The 14,007-nt window shown below is 41.3% G+C and overlaps 1 protein-coding gene and 1 long non-coding RNA gene across 8 annotated transcripts in view; one reads left to right on the plus strand and one right to left on the minus strand.

The window, feature by feature from the left end:
- Positions 1–14,007, minus strand: part of EPHA6 (EPH receptor A6) — a 1,012,702-nt gene that overhangs the window by 228,928 nt on the left and 769,767 nt on the right. The gene's annotated exons all lie outside the window — the stretch shown is intronic.
- The window catches only part of LOC307097097, a 613,772-nt gene that overhangs the window by 23,227 nt on the left and 576,538 nt on the right, over positions 1–14,007 (plus strand). The window lies entirely within an intron of this gene.

Below are 14,007 nucleotides of genomic sequence, written 5' to 3' on the forward strand. Positions count from 1 at the left end.
TACAGACCAGCAAACAGAGGCCTACTTTAAAGGGAAAGTGATATCAGGTAGCTGACAGACTCCCAGGACACAAAGTTTCCACTATAGATAAAAAACAAATAAGGAGCCACTTCCTATATGGGAGATTTCTCACGTATGAATATGAATTAGAAACCTTGCACTTTGGAATTGTAGTAGGGTTATTATGTTGGTGTTTCAATGACCTTAAAGCCATGAAAATCATTCAGAAGTAAATTTAATATATATGCATTACCAGTGCATGGGCAGCACTGGGAAGATATGGTATATCTAAGTTTAAATCAAAATAATACCCTGAAAGCAAGTTATGCTGATTGTTGTAAGAAATGCATTTCATTTGGGCCCAGCAGTTTTCATATGTAGACACCTAAGATCTCTCTTCCCACGCTCAGATTTAGCAAGTTCTTTATTTTTTTTTTTCTAAATATATTTTTATTGATTTCAGAGAGGAAGGGAGAGGGAGATAGAAACATCAATGATAAGAGAGAATCATTGATTGGCTGCCTCCTGCACGCCCCCTACTGGGGATCAAGCCCGAAATCCAGCCAGGTGCCCTTGACCAGAATCAAACCTGGGACCCTTCGGTCCACAGGTTGATGCTCTTTCCACTGAGCCAAACCAGCTAGGGCAAGTTCTTTATTTTTGAAGAGACTTCACTCTGTTTCTTGATACAAATTTTGCACCTAAAATAAATCAAAATTTGAGGCTTTGAATTTTGACCAGGATTATAGGGATCTGGTATACCATACACTATGTATCTTGCTTCTATGGAGACACTTGGTACTAAAGGCCAGCATTTCTTACATCTTTAGAGATGTTTTTAGGAAAGATCAAAGTTACAAAGAATGTTTTAATGGGGGAGTCTGATGCATTGTACACTGGATTAAAGAAACCATTGAAAGAAAATCACGTACTCTGAGTAAACTGGCTTTGTTGTTGATTTCATGGGGTTTTAGTAAAATTGTCCAGCAGGGCGGAAGTCCCTTAAACCTTAGGAGGTGTGGCAAAGTGGCAAGAGGTAGGCCAGAAGTTGCTCTGGGGTAACTTTCCACTAACAGTGAAACTAATTTCTCCTTTGTTACTAATGGGATATTTATCACTGAGCACAAAGTTAATATGTATCCAAGTGTAATGCTTCATCACTTTCTGAGAAAATGTTCCTAATGAAGGCGCTTCACTGAGCACCAGGTGGAGATGATCATAGCATATATTTATACAGCATTCTTATTTAAAGTCACAAAAGAAATGGTGATTTTACAACAGGGAAAATAATTACAGGAAATTCAGATTTTATTATGTGCTGTGAAAAGCAAAAATAATCCAATTTTAGCTGATTATGGATTTATTGAAGCCAAGTAATAGGAAGCCTGGTTCAAAATACTAAATCACAAAGAAAAAGAATAACATAATCATGCACAGGAAACCAAAGGGGATATAAATGTAATTATCTTAAAGGAAATTTGAAGAAAAACAAAAGCATGTGGAGCAGTGACTCTAAATAATGTTATTATGCTTCACATTTAGAGATTTTTAATCTGAGTTTTTGCTATTTTTGCCAACATTATTCCAAATTGTTAACTTAGAAAAGATTTCCATTATTTTAACTCCTTGAAAGAAACTAAATACAAATATAATTTTATTTCTATGTTTACATCAATTACTTTTTTTTTTTTTTTTGGTTGTGACAGCCTGTCATATTTAACAGCAACTTTCATTCTCCTAAACTTGCTGCATCAATCAAAATGGCTTTTCTATGTTTCTTTACTATGGGTTAAAAGGTATTTCATTCATTGTGGCATATCTTCCTTAAGGAATTATCACTTTAAAAAAAAATCTGAAACAAACAGAAAACTGGTGTACATGAGTATATTTTCAGTTGAGATATCATATTATGTGATAACTAGAGGCCCAGTGCATGATTGAATCATGCACGTGTAGGGTCCCCTACACGCTTTCGCTTTTCGCGGTGGAGCTGGGTGCCTGTCCGCTAGTGCACCAGGCCTTTCAGAAGCCTCCGGCTCGGCAGAGGCTTCTGAAAGGCCTGGTGCCGGAGCAGACAGGCACCCAGCTCCCCCACTTTTGATGGTCCGCAGCCGCTGAGGGGGGCTACCCTGCTGTTGAGAGGCGCTGAGGGGGGCTGCCACGGACACCTGGCTACCCTGCCGTTGAGAGGCGCAGCTGGGTGTCCGCGGCAGGCCCCCTCAGCGGCCACGGATCTGGCTGTTGAGAGGCACAGGGGGCGGGAGTCCTGCCCCCTGCGCCTCTCAACAGCAGGGTAGCCCCCCTCAGTGGCAGCGGATCCGTGCCTCTCAATGGCTGGATAGGCCACCCCGAGTCCCGCCCCCCAGCCTCCCACCACCCAATCGTGGGTATAGCGGAGTGATGGTGATTTACATGTTACTCTATTATTAGATAGGATAATGCCTTATCATTTTTCTCCTTAATGTCAGTCATGTCAACAGAGATTGTATGAAAATACTAAAGGTCTAAGTTTTTACAATTCAATCAGGAAAACTGAAATTATTCTTTGTTATAATTCCCTTATCTCTTATTCCACAAGAAATGAAGTTCATGAACCTTTCAGATTTGATATGAAATTATTTGAGTCTGGCTTGCCCTATTGCTTAAGTTGCTGACTATCTTTGGCTTTTTTCTTAAGTAAGTACATTATAGCTGAAGAATATACAATCCTATATAATAAAACCCTAATATGCAAATCGACTGAACTGTGGAACAACCGGTCACTATGACATGCACTGACCACCAGGGGGCAGACGCTCAATGCAGGAGCTGCCCCCTGCTGGCCAGTGTGCTCCCACAGGGGAAGTACCGCTCAGCCAGAAGCTGGGCTCATGGCTGGCGAGGGCAGTGGTGGTGGTGGGAGCCTCTCCCGCCTCCGCTGCAGGTGGGCAGTAAGGAGTGAGGGGTCCCGGACTCGAGAGGGATGTCTGCCAAGGGATACTGGACAGCAACAGGGCGCAGGCCAGGCTGAGGGACCCCTCGCCCCCCAGTGCACGAAATCTCGTGCACTGGGCCTCTAGTGTCTAATATCTGTAGCAGGAGAAATATAAATTTTCACGAGTATTTTGTTTTTAGTTACATTCAATAGACTAATTATTTGTTATTACAAATTAGATTTTTATGTGATGAGAATATTCCTTTAGCCATTAAAAGCTTGAAATAGAAGATGTATCAATTAACACATTTTCCTAAATCCCAAATACTTCAGTTTCCAGTTTGCTGGCGATCCTGAGTCAGTGGGGTAAAGAGAGAATGAGATGTAACATTAGCATTTGCATTGTTTCTAATATAGAGCTGCCAGATAAGTGGGCATCCTGAGTTTTTATTTGCTAAGTATGGCAATCCCACTCTCATAACATTTAAAACAGTTACAGATATCAGATGAATAATAGACACTATTAACTAGTGGTGCAAGGTAATTTGATGTAAGTCACTGGATGCATGGGTCAGTGATTTATCTGTCTTTCACTAGCTCAGTGGTTCTCCATGCCCCTTAGGGAACATTGCAAACTGTGAGTGGGGAAAGACATTACTGCTGTTTGGTGGGTAAGGGTCAGGATGGATACTAAAAGTATTGCAAAAAGTGGAAATTCTCTCTCAAAATGTTAGTAGCATCTCCTGAGAAACATTGTACAAGAGTAAAGGATCTTGGGGGAGAGGAAAAATGGTGGCCGAATAGGCAGACATGTCCTGCACCTCGTCCCAGAGCAGGTAGAAGGAGCAACTAATCAAATAACATCCACCTGGAATTGGCAAAGTAGACACAGCTGGTGAGACAATTCACAGCCGGGAAGGACAGAGGACGCCTGGAGAACAGTAGGATTGGGGATCTGGGCAGGAGAGAGACATGCGACCACCAGACCAAGAGGGTCAGAAGGAAGCTGCACGGCACCAAGTCTGCATCCCTTGGGGACAGGCGTAACATCCGACAGTGGAAAGGAAGTCCACAGGGTTGGGGAATCTAGATCTAAGTTCACAGCTGCAAGAGGCTGCACCCAGAAAGGCAGCCTGAAGAGCTGCCCGAGCCATGCGGTGCCGGGGATGGGGGGGGTGGGGGGTGTGGGGGGAGGGGGGGTGTGGGGTGGGGGGGTGGAGGGGTGGGGGGTGGGGGTGGGAGGAGTAGGGGGGGATAGGAGGGAACTCGCAGTCATGTGATTGTTTTGCATTGCTTTCATTCGATAAACCCAGTTCATAGGAACTTTCAAATACAAACACTCACCAAGGCTGAGGGGGAGGTGATCAGGAATCCAGCACATTCCTGACCCTCCAAACCTAAGCAGCCATTTTTCTCCTGAAGAGCCAGCCCCTCCCAGCAGCCTCAAGACAGCTAATACAGCCACACCCAGCCCACCACTTGAGCTGTATAAAGGACACAAAGACTCTGAATAGCCCCAAAGAGCCCTGAGGGACTGGGTTGAAGAGGGGCTGTTCAGTACCAGAAAGCTATATGGCACCACTCCCACCTATAGCCCTGTCAGAAACAGACCCTTGAGTGATTAAGATTGACAGCAGGCAGACAGGCAAAGCGGGGAGATTGGTCCCGCTTACTTGCAGCCAAGGCTGTGGAGACAGACAAAAACAGAGGAGTGGTGAATCCGTAAATCGCATGGAACTTCATGAGGTGCTGATTACCTAACAGGAAACTGAGAAGTGGCAGACAGAACAGAAGAGTGGGGTCTTCAAATCAGCCCCCATGGGGCATTAAAACTTGGCTGAAGTGAACAACACTTCACTTTATTTTATTTATTTGTTTATTTATTTATTTATTTTAAATATATTTTATTGATTTTTTTACAGAGAGGAAGACAGAGAGGGATAGCGAGTTAGAAACATCGATGAGAGAGAAACATCGATCAGCTGCCTCCTGCACACCTCCCACTGGAGATGTGCCTGCAACCAAGGCACATGCCCCCGACCGGAATCGAACCTGGGACCCTTGAGTCCGCAGGCCGACGCTCTATCCACTGAGCCAAACCGGTTTCGGCCACTTTTTTTATTTTTTATCTTTCATTTTGTTAAAAAAGGATTTTTTTCTTTTATTTTTTTTTTGTATTTTTTCCTTCATTCTATTTTTATTTTTTATTGTTATTTTATTTTATCTTATTATTATTTTTTATATTTTCCACCCTTTTCTTCCTCATTTCTCCCTCTTTCATCCTTTTCTCTCCTCTCCTGTCCCCACGTTAGTTTTTCTCTTTCCTTTCTTTTTACCCCTTCTAAAAATTGATCTTCTTTATCTACTTTATTGACGTGTTATTATTATTGTAGTCTCTGTTGGCTTATTAATATATCTAATTTCCTCTCCCCTGCTCCAAGTTGACACAGCGTTCTCCTTTCTCTTTCTTAGCTAGTTAATTATTTTTTATGCTTGCTTTTCCTCTCCTCTCTTGCTCTCTTCTTCTCCTAATTGTTTAATTAGTTTCACTCACTAAACTCAAGTCTACCTGCTCTCTCCTCTATTCTCCTTTTCCAACAAAGATAAATGAATAGATAAATTAAAATAAATTTTTTGTTTATCTTTTTATTTATTTTTATTTTCTTATTCTTATTATTTTATTTTTCTTTTCTTCTTATCCACTCATTCTCTTTCTACCTCTTCTATGCTTAACCAGGGTCTTTCCCCTATTCATTCAATTCCTTAACCTTACTTTATATAGCTAAGCCCTGCCTCTATAGATTCTGTCTTCCCCTTTTTTCTTGGGCATTTGTTGTTTGCATTTTTTGGTTTATTTACTTGTTTTGTGATGTTTTCTCCCCATATATATTTTTTTCTTTTTCTTTTCTCTCTTACTTTTTTTTTCTTTTTTTGATATAATTTTTGCTCTCTTTTCTCTTTCCCCCACCAATTTATCTATCTACCTATCTATGAATTTAACTTGTCCTTTTTTTGTCAGACTGTGTGTTTCCAATTTCTTGTGTTATCTCAGGTTTTCTCTCCTGTCTCTCTCTCTCTCTTCTAGTTTTGTTACAATAATTTATAGCTTTACACTATTCTATCCTCCACTGAGAGAAGGAAACCACAATCCCATTATGTTTGGTTGAGCCTATGCTTTCTAGTTTTCCATGATAGTGGATCAAGCCTTGACTCTTAACAGTTACATCACTAGCGAGGAAGACTAACAGCAGTAAGAACCCAAAGGTTTAGGTTCAATTTATTCAATGCAATCCCTATTAAAATACTGATGGCATATTTCACAGACCTAGAACAAATACTCCAAAAATTTATATGGAACCAAAAAGACCCAGAATAGCTGCAGCAATATTGAGAAAGAGGAAAGTTGAAGGAATACCAGATATCAAGCTGTATTACAAAGCCACTGTACTCAAAACAGCCTGGTACTGGCATAAGAACAAGCATATAGATCAACGGAGCAGAACAGAGAAGCCAGAAATTGACCCAAGCCACTATGCTCAATTAATATTTGACAAAGGAGGCAACAGCATACATTGGAGCAGAGACAGTCTTTTCAATAAATGGTGTTGGGAAAATTGGACAGGTACATGCAAAAAAAAAAAAAAAATGAAACTAGACTATCAACTTACACCATACACAAGAATAGACTCAAAATGGATAAAGGACCTAAATGTAAGACCTGAAACCATAAAAGTCCTAGAAGAAACCATAGGACCCAAAATATCACACATCTCTTGTAGCAATATGTTTACTGATACATCTCCTAGGACAATGGAAATTAAGGAGAAAATAAATAAATGGAACTACATCAAAATAAAAAGCTTCTTCACTGCAAAATAAACCATCATCAAAATAACAAGAGACCCCACTACATGGGAGAACATATTTGCCAATGATACATCGGATAAAGGGTTAATATCCAAAACATATAGGGAACTCATAGAACGTAACAAAGGAAGATAAACAATCCAATTAAAAAATGGGCAAAGGACCTAAATAGACATACAGATGGCCAAGAGACATATGAAAAAATGCTCAGTCATTAATCATCTGAGAGATGCAAATCAAAATGACATTGAGAGATCACCTCATACCTGCCAGAATGACTATCATCAACAAATCAATCGACAAGTGTTGGAGAGGTTGTGGAGAAAAAAGAACCCTCCTGCACTGCTGGTGGGAATGCAGACTGATGCAGCCACTGTGGAGAACAGTATGGAATTTCCTCAAAAAACTGAAAATGGAACTCCCATTTGACCCAGTGATCCCACTTCTAGGAATATATCCCAAGAAACTAGAAACACCAATCAGAAAGGCTATATGCACCTCTATGTTGATAGCAGCACAATTTACAATAGCTAAGATTTGGAAACAGCCTTTGTGTCCATCAGAAGATGAGTGGATAAAAATCTATGGTATCCTCCATAATAAGAGAGGAATATGCTAATTATCCATTGAGCCCTGAGGCGTAACGACCAACTGCATAACGACCGGATCATGGATCTGCAGGAGGGTGGGACAGCGAACTACAAGCGGGCTGGAGAGCTACAGGAGGGGGCAGGGCAGCAAGCTATGAGGGGTTTGGGGGAGCTCCAGGAGGACGGGGCAGCGAGCTATGAGCAGCAGAGAGCTACCAGCTGTGGTGGGCGGGTGGCCAGCTGAGGCAAGTGGCAGCAAGCTACTCGCGCACGGATTCTTGCGCAGGGCTACTAGTCCTACCTAATAATAGACAAATATGCAAATTGACCATACCTCCGACACGCCCACAAGCCACGCCCACCATCCAATCAGAGCGAGCATGCAAATTAACCCAAACCAAGATGGCTACAGCCACAGAGAGCAAGGTTTCCTAGGTAACAGAGGAAGCCAAGCTTTCTGCCTGCCCTTGCCAGGCCTAAGCCTCCACTCAAGCTACAAAGTTTCAATTATAGAAGGTAAACAAATTCAAACAAATGGCGGCAGAATGGAGCTTGAGAGAGCAGGCCAGGGTTGCCGCCGGCAACAGGGGAAGCAAAGCTTTCCGAACACCCTGGCCGGGCCCACCTGCTTAAGGCAACAAAGTTTCAATTATAACCCCAACAGAAATGGCTGCTGGCCTCGGAGGGAGCCCCAGGCTTGGCTTCACTCCAGGCTACAAAGTTTAAATTGTAGAAGGAAAATAAATTCCAGATACCAGGGCCTCCGCTTGGGTTGCCAGGGGGCGTGGCCGGCCTGCAAACCACCACAGGCCCCTCGCTCAGGCCGCCCCACGCCCCAAGGGAACCCCCACCTGATCCGGGACACCCTTCAGGGCAAACCAGCTGGCCCACACCCCTGTACCAGGCCTCTATCCTATCTAATAAAAGAGTAATATGCAGATTGATCATCACTGCAACACACAATATAGCTGCCCCCATGTGGACATAGGATGGCCACCACAAGATGGAGAGGGCAGTTGGGAGGCACCCGGCCTGCAAGGGAGGGCAGTTGAGAAGGACCAGGCCTGCAAGGGAGGGCAGTTGGAGGTGATCAACCCTGCAGGAGAGGGTAGTTAGGGGTGACCAGGCCGGGAGAGGAGGAAAGTTGGGGGAAAACAGGCTGGCAGCAGAGTGGTTAGGGGGTGATCAGGCTGGCAGGCAGAAGTGGTTAGGGGCAATCAGGAAGGCAGGCAGGCAAGCAGTTGGAAGCCAGTAGTCCTGGATTGTGGGAGGGATGTCCGACTGCACCCCTTGAGGGGTCCCATATTGGAGAGAGTACATGCTGGGCTGAGGGACAACCCCCCTCCGTGCACGAATTTCGTGCACTGGGCCTCTAGCATTTACATAATGGAATACTATGCAGCAATAAAAAAAGAAAGAATTCTTACCATTTGCAACAGCATGGATGGAACTAGAAACTATTATGCAGAGTAAAATAAGCCAGTCAGAGAAAGATAAGTATCACATGATCTCACTCATATGTGGAATCTAAGGAATCAAATAAATTGATGATCATAAATAGACCTAGAGTCATAGAAGCATGAACTGACTATTGAACCTCAAAAAGAAGACAGTGGAGGGTGTGTGGGAAGAGATCAACCAATGAACTTGTATGCATATATGAATAACCTGTGGACACAGACAATGGGGTGGTGAGGGCCTGGGGGGTTTGGAGAGGGTAACGGGAGGAAAAAGGGACATATGTAATACTTTCAACAATAAAGATTTATAAAAAAAAAAAAAAAAAAAAGAAGAGCCATTTTCATGTAAGGCATTGGGAAGGTGCAACTTTTACTCCATGGAGACCTCCATTTTGGGTCTTGTTACATAATAACATGGAGTCTAGGAAAACTAAGCTGCTCTGTCGTGATGTATGAGGTGGGCCAACTGGAAGCCTAACATGGTCTCTTCTAACTTGGTCAGAGGTGTGCAGAGTGGGGTTTCAGTAAATGCAAGTTGAATAAGTGAGTAAATACATGAATGAAAGTGACAAATGGTTCCTTAAGCAAATATCTTGCTAGAATCTAAGGAAGTACTCTGCCTGTTCAAATGTTTCCCAGACCATAGCCACTTTCCAATGACTAGAAGGCAGCTAATTTTCTATTAGGCTTAGAATGTGAACTATTGTACTCATGAGTAATTCATTTATCCTTTTATCCATCCATTGATTTACTCATTTACTCAGTAAATATTTATTGAGACACCTATTTTTTTAAATTTATTTTTTACTTAGTACCATGATCCACATTTCTAGTACAAAAATAGGAAGTAAATTTTTTTTAATGTGACACTTTTATTTTCAGGAAATGATTCTAACTGAGCTAAGCCAAAAATGCAATTACAGAATTTTATTCATTTCCTAAATTCTTATAAATCAAAATATGCCTACAATTAAGTTAGTATTTTCCTCTGTAGCTACCTGCACAGCTAATTGCAAGGCATATTCTTCAGCACCAAATACAATTAAAGTTCATGGAACCATTACTGTTTTGTTTTTGATTTTTTTTAATCCTTCAGGCCACTGCAATATTAACTTTATAGATTTCTTATCCTGTTGTTGTTCAGGAGGTCATAATAAAAGTATTGAAGTAAAACGCTAAATGGCTAAATTTTTATGAGCTATTTCTTCAGTGCTAAAAAGAAATTTTCAGCTTTCCCAGAGTTATTTTTTTTGTTTTTTTTTCTCCCTCTCCAGAGTTATTTTTAAAATTGCATAATAAAATTGTGATTGTTATAAATTATTTTTAAAACTAGAGCATTAACAAAAAGAATTAAAATCTTTTGAAACTGAATTAGAATAAAACATTTGTCCCTCAGTGGTTAGAGTATCAACTGGTGCATGGGAGAGTCTCAAGTTTGATTCCTGGTCAAAAGCTGGTACCTGGGTTGCAGGTTTGATCCCCAGCCATGGTCGGGGCATGTGCGGGAGGCAACCAATCAACGTGTCTCTCTTACATCGATGTATCTCTCTCTCTCTCTCTCTCTCTCTCTCTCTCTCTCTCTCCCCCCCTCCCTTCCACTCTATCTAAAATAAAAAAATCAATGAAAAAAATATCCTCAGGTAAGGATTAACAACAACAACAAACAAAAAGAATAAAACATTTATTGAATAATATATTTTAATTTGTATTTATAATAGAGGTTCTTTGACATTTTAAAGGCAAACCTTTTAAATAGCTGAGTTTTCTCACCTGTAAAATGATGAACATGGGCTAGAACTCTCCTAAAATTCCTTTAAACTCTAGAAGTTTTTAGTGTAATTTTTATTTCATTGGCTACTTTGAATTGAACCCCTATTTCCACCAAATGTGGGTTATACACAGTGGTCTTACCTATCTTTAGATTCAGTGAGACTTGGAATCTTCATTACCAAAAAAAGTGTTCTAAATAAATTGTCAATTTGCTAATACTCCCATCAGGTTTACTAGTGAAAATGCCGAGGCTTGAGGCTAGGCAAAACTTTGAATTCTGACTCTACCATTCACTAGTTATTTACCTACTCTGATACTCAATTTTTTCAATAGAAAGATAGAGCTAATAATATACATATCACATATTATTGTGGATCATATAGGAAGTGTCTATTAGTGGCTGACAGTAGTGTTCAATAAATGAGGAATAAATATTTCTCCTTCTTCCGCATCTTAATTTCCTAAAGTTGACCTACCATTTCATGTCTCCAAGACTCCATGATATTTCTCCTGCCTGATCTCTGGCCTCTGTCTAAACATGACCAACATACCTGGGAGAATTTGATATTCCCTCCTCTGTGCTCCCGTGTAATTTTAGCTGCTATAATAAAGGTGGAACACTATCATAGGTATAGTGTTTATTTGTTTATAACTTTGTGATACCAAACTCAAAAACCTTTAGGGGGCCATCAGGTGCAATAAATAAGTTTATTGGTCATCAGGTTGGTGACAAAGGCATTAGGTCAAACTGAAAGGTAAATATTCTGACTAAGGACAATGAATTCAAATGTTTTAAAATAAAACACCTCTTAGTGGACTTCAGCCTGTGGGCTGCCAGCTGGTGACTTAAGGCTTACATGTGTGTCTTCTCCACTAGGTTGTGGTCTAGTAAGAACAGAGATGAGCGATACACATCTTGTTCTCCTCTATCCAGCCGTCCCAGAGCTCAATGTAATATTTATTGAGTTGAATTAAGATGATCTTCATATGAATAGTTCAAAGGCAGTTTGACTTTAGACTGAGTTTTCTCAATGTTAGAACTTTTAAAACCATGTATAATCTAATAACATAAATACCCTATCCTCAAAACTGTATAATGACTACCGTTCAATTTATGACTTTCCACTTTAAATGCTTATAAAGAGCCAATTCAGTAACCAGGAACAGACAAAAATTCTAAAATTTCTGAATTTCTAGAGTTCTTTTATCTAAGAAGTGGTGAAGGGGTGAAAGAAACTTGAAAAGCATGTCTCCCCAACTAAGCCACCACACAGGACCTTGGTCAGTGGATTCCTACCCAGCCTTTACTTTTTTTAAAAAAATATATATTTTATTGGTTTTTTACGGAGAGGAAGGGAGAGGGAGAGAGAGTTAGAAACATCGATGAGAGAGAAACATCAATCAGCTGCCTCCTGCACACCCCCTACTGGGGATGTGCCTGCAACCAAGGTACATGCCCTTGACTGGAGTCGAACCTGGGACCCTTGAGTCTGCAGGCCGACACTCTAACCACTGAGCCCAACCAGTTAGGGCCAGCCTTTACTTTCTGAGGTCAGACTTTTAAGCTCTATGCTCCGTAAAAAATGCTTTTACACCTCAGGTGCCAAGGAGTCAGCTAAGGAGCTGTTAAGCAGCATTTATCAATGTACTTGTGGGCTCGATCTGTTCAGCATCACAGCCAAAGTGTGCTGTGTAGTTAATATTTATGAACTATGGGTTTATCTGTCACATTATTAAAGGGAGGATTGTTCCTTCAGCTCACTTGATAAAGAGGTCACGAGGCAGTCGGTCTGTTCTTTGTCGTTTTCCAAGGCTGCCCATGGACCAGCTCGGGCATGTGTTGTTAGCACGACTCCTGCTGTCAGGTACATCACCTTGCTGCTGTCTCATACACAAATTATGAAAGGGAGTGTTCTGGATTGAGTTTCATTTCCGGATATTGATAACAGCCTTGGCAATGCTAGCTACAAACAAATGTGTTAATGCATACCAAGCATTTCTCATTTAAGGCTAAGATATTTAAACTGCTTTCCAAGTTCTGTTAGCTTTTTTCAGGTCAGAAAAAGGTACTCACTTGGCATCTATACGATGTAGATTAGATGGCAGGATAATTTAGTTTGGTGATTACCATTTTGAAATTTGATTGGTCTTGAAAATAAGTTGGGAGCACAAATTATGAATCCTTTCTGTTCAGATCACGTCACTCCTCAGTGGATAGAGCTAGTGTTGCTCAGTGGATAGAGCACTGGCCCACACACCAAAGGGTCTCTTTTGATTCCAGGTCAAGGGCAGGTACCTGGGTTGAGGTTTGATCCTTAGCCCCTGTAGGGGTGAGTGTGGGAGGCAACCAATCGATGCATCTCTCTCACATTGATGTCTCTCTCTCTCTCTCTCTCTCTCTCTCTCTCTCTCTCTCTCTCTCTTCCTCCCTCCCTCCCTCTCTCCCTCCCTCCCTCCCTCCCTCCACTTTCTCTGAAAATCAATGGAAAAAATATCCTCAGGTGAGGATTAACCAAAAAAAATTTTTTTTTTCAAAATGTCCCTACTCAGTAGGGCCTACTGTTAAGTACAAACCCAAGATATAAGAATGATTTCAAAATTTTCTTTTACTTCAATCATAATAGAATATTCATTGTTATTTGAATGTGTTACTCCTTTTCAGACAAAAGTGAGAATGCCTCATCTGGGCCTGACTCATTCTAAATTCCCTGCTCCAGAGCCACCTGGTCTAAGAGGTTTCCATTTTGCCACGACTGAATTGGTCTTGCCCTCACTCCTCAGGGGGCAGCAAGCTGCCATCAGAAGTCACAGGTGCTGGAGTCAGAGGGATCCGATTTAAAAACTTTTCTAAGCTGCCGTTTTCCAAGTGACCGTGTGCAAGTCCCTTCACCTCCCTGAGCCTCAGCTCCCATTTTGGTAGCACGTGGAAATAGACTGTTATGAAGATAATGATGCAAGATCGTGTTTATAAAATGCCTGGCTAAGTAGTCACTACCCACCTTACTTGGCTCTTCCTCCTCCTCCCTTTATAACACATTTTTCTTGTAGTATAATTCTGTTCATGGCATGTCTTACAGTCAGTTCCTTGAAGAGTTTCTCATTTTCGTATTTCCAATAGAACTTGGCATGGCATGTTGCATATAGGGGTCACATGTGAAGGTAACTTTTAAAAAAGAACCATAAAGCACACCTATGTCTTCCTTCCTCATGACAATGCTATTCATGGTTCTGATAGCAACTTCTAAGGTGAAATGACAACATTCGTGCAACCGGTTTAGCAAGTTAGTCAAAATATCATTAGAGTCATAATATTGAAGCATATAACGCCACTCTTACTAGCTCACACTCTTTAACAGACAGATAGATGGACACTAACAGCCAGACACCGAAACTCCACACATATCCT

Source organism: Cnephaeus nilssonii (genome assembly GCF_951640355.1).
Source record: "Cnephaeus nilssonii genome assembly, chromosome: 3".
NCBI classification, from domain to species: domain Eukaryota; kingdom Metazoa; phylum Chordata; class Mammalia; order Chiroptera; family Vespertilionidae; genus Cnephaeus; species Cnephaeus nilssonii.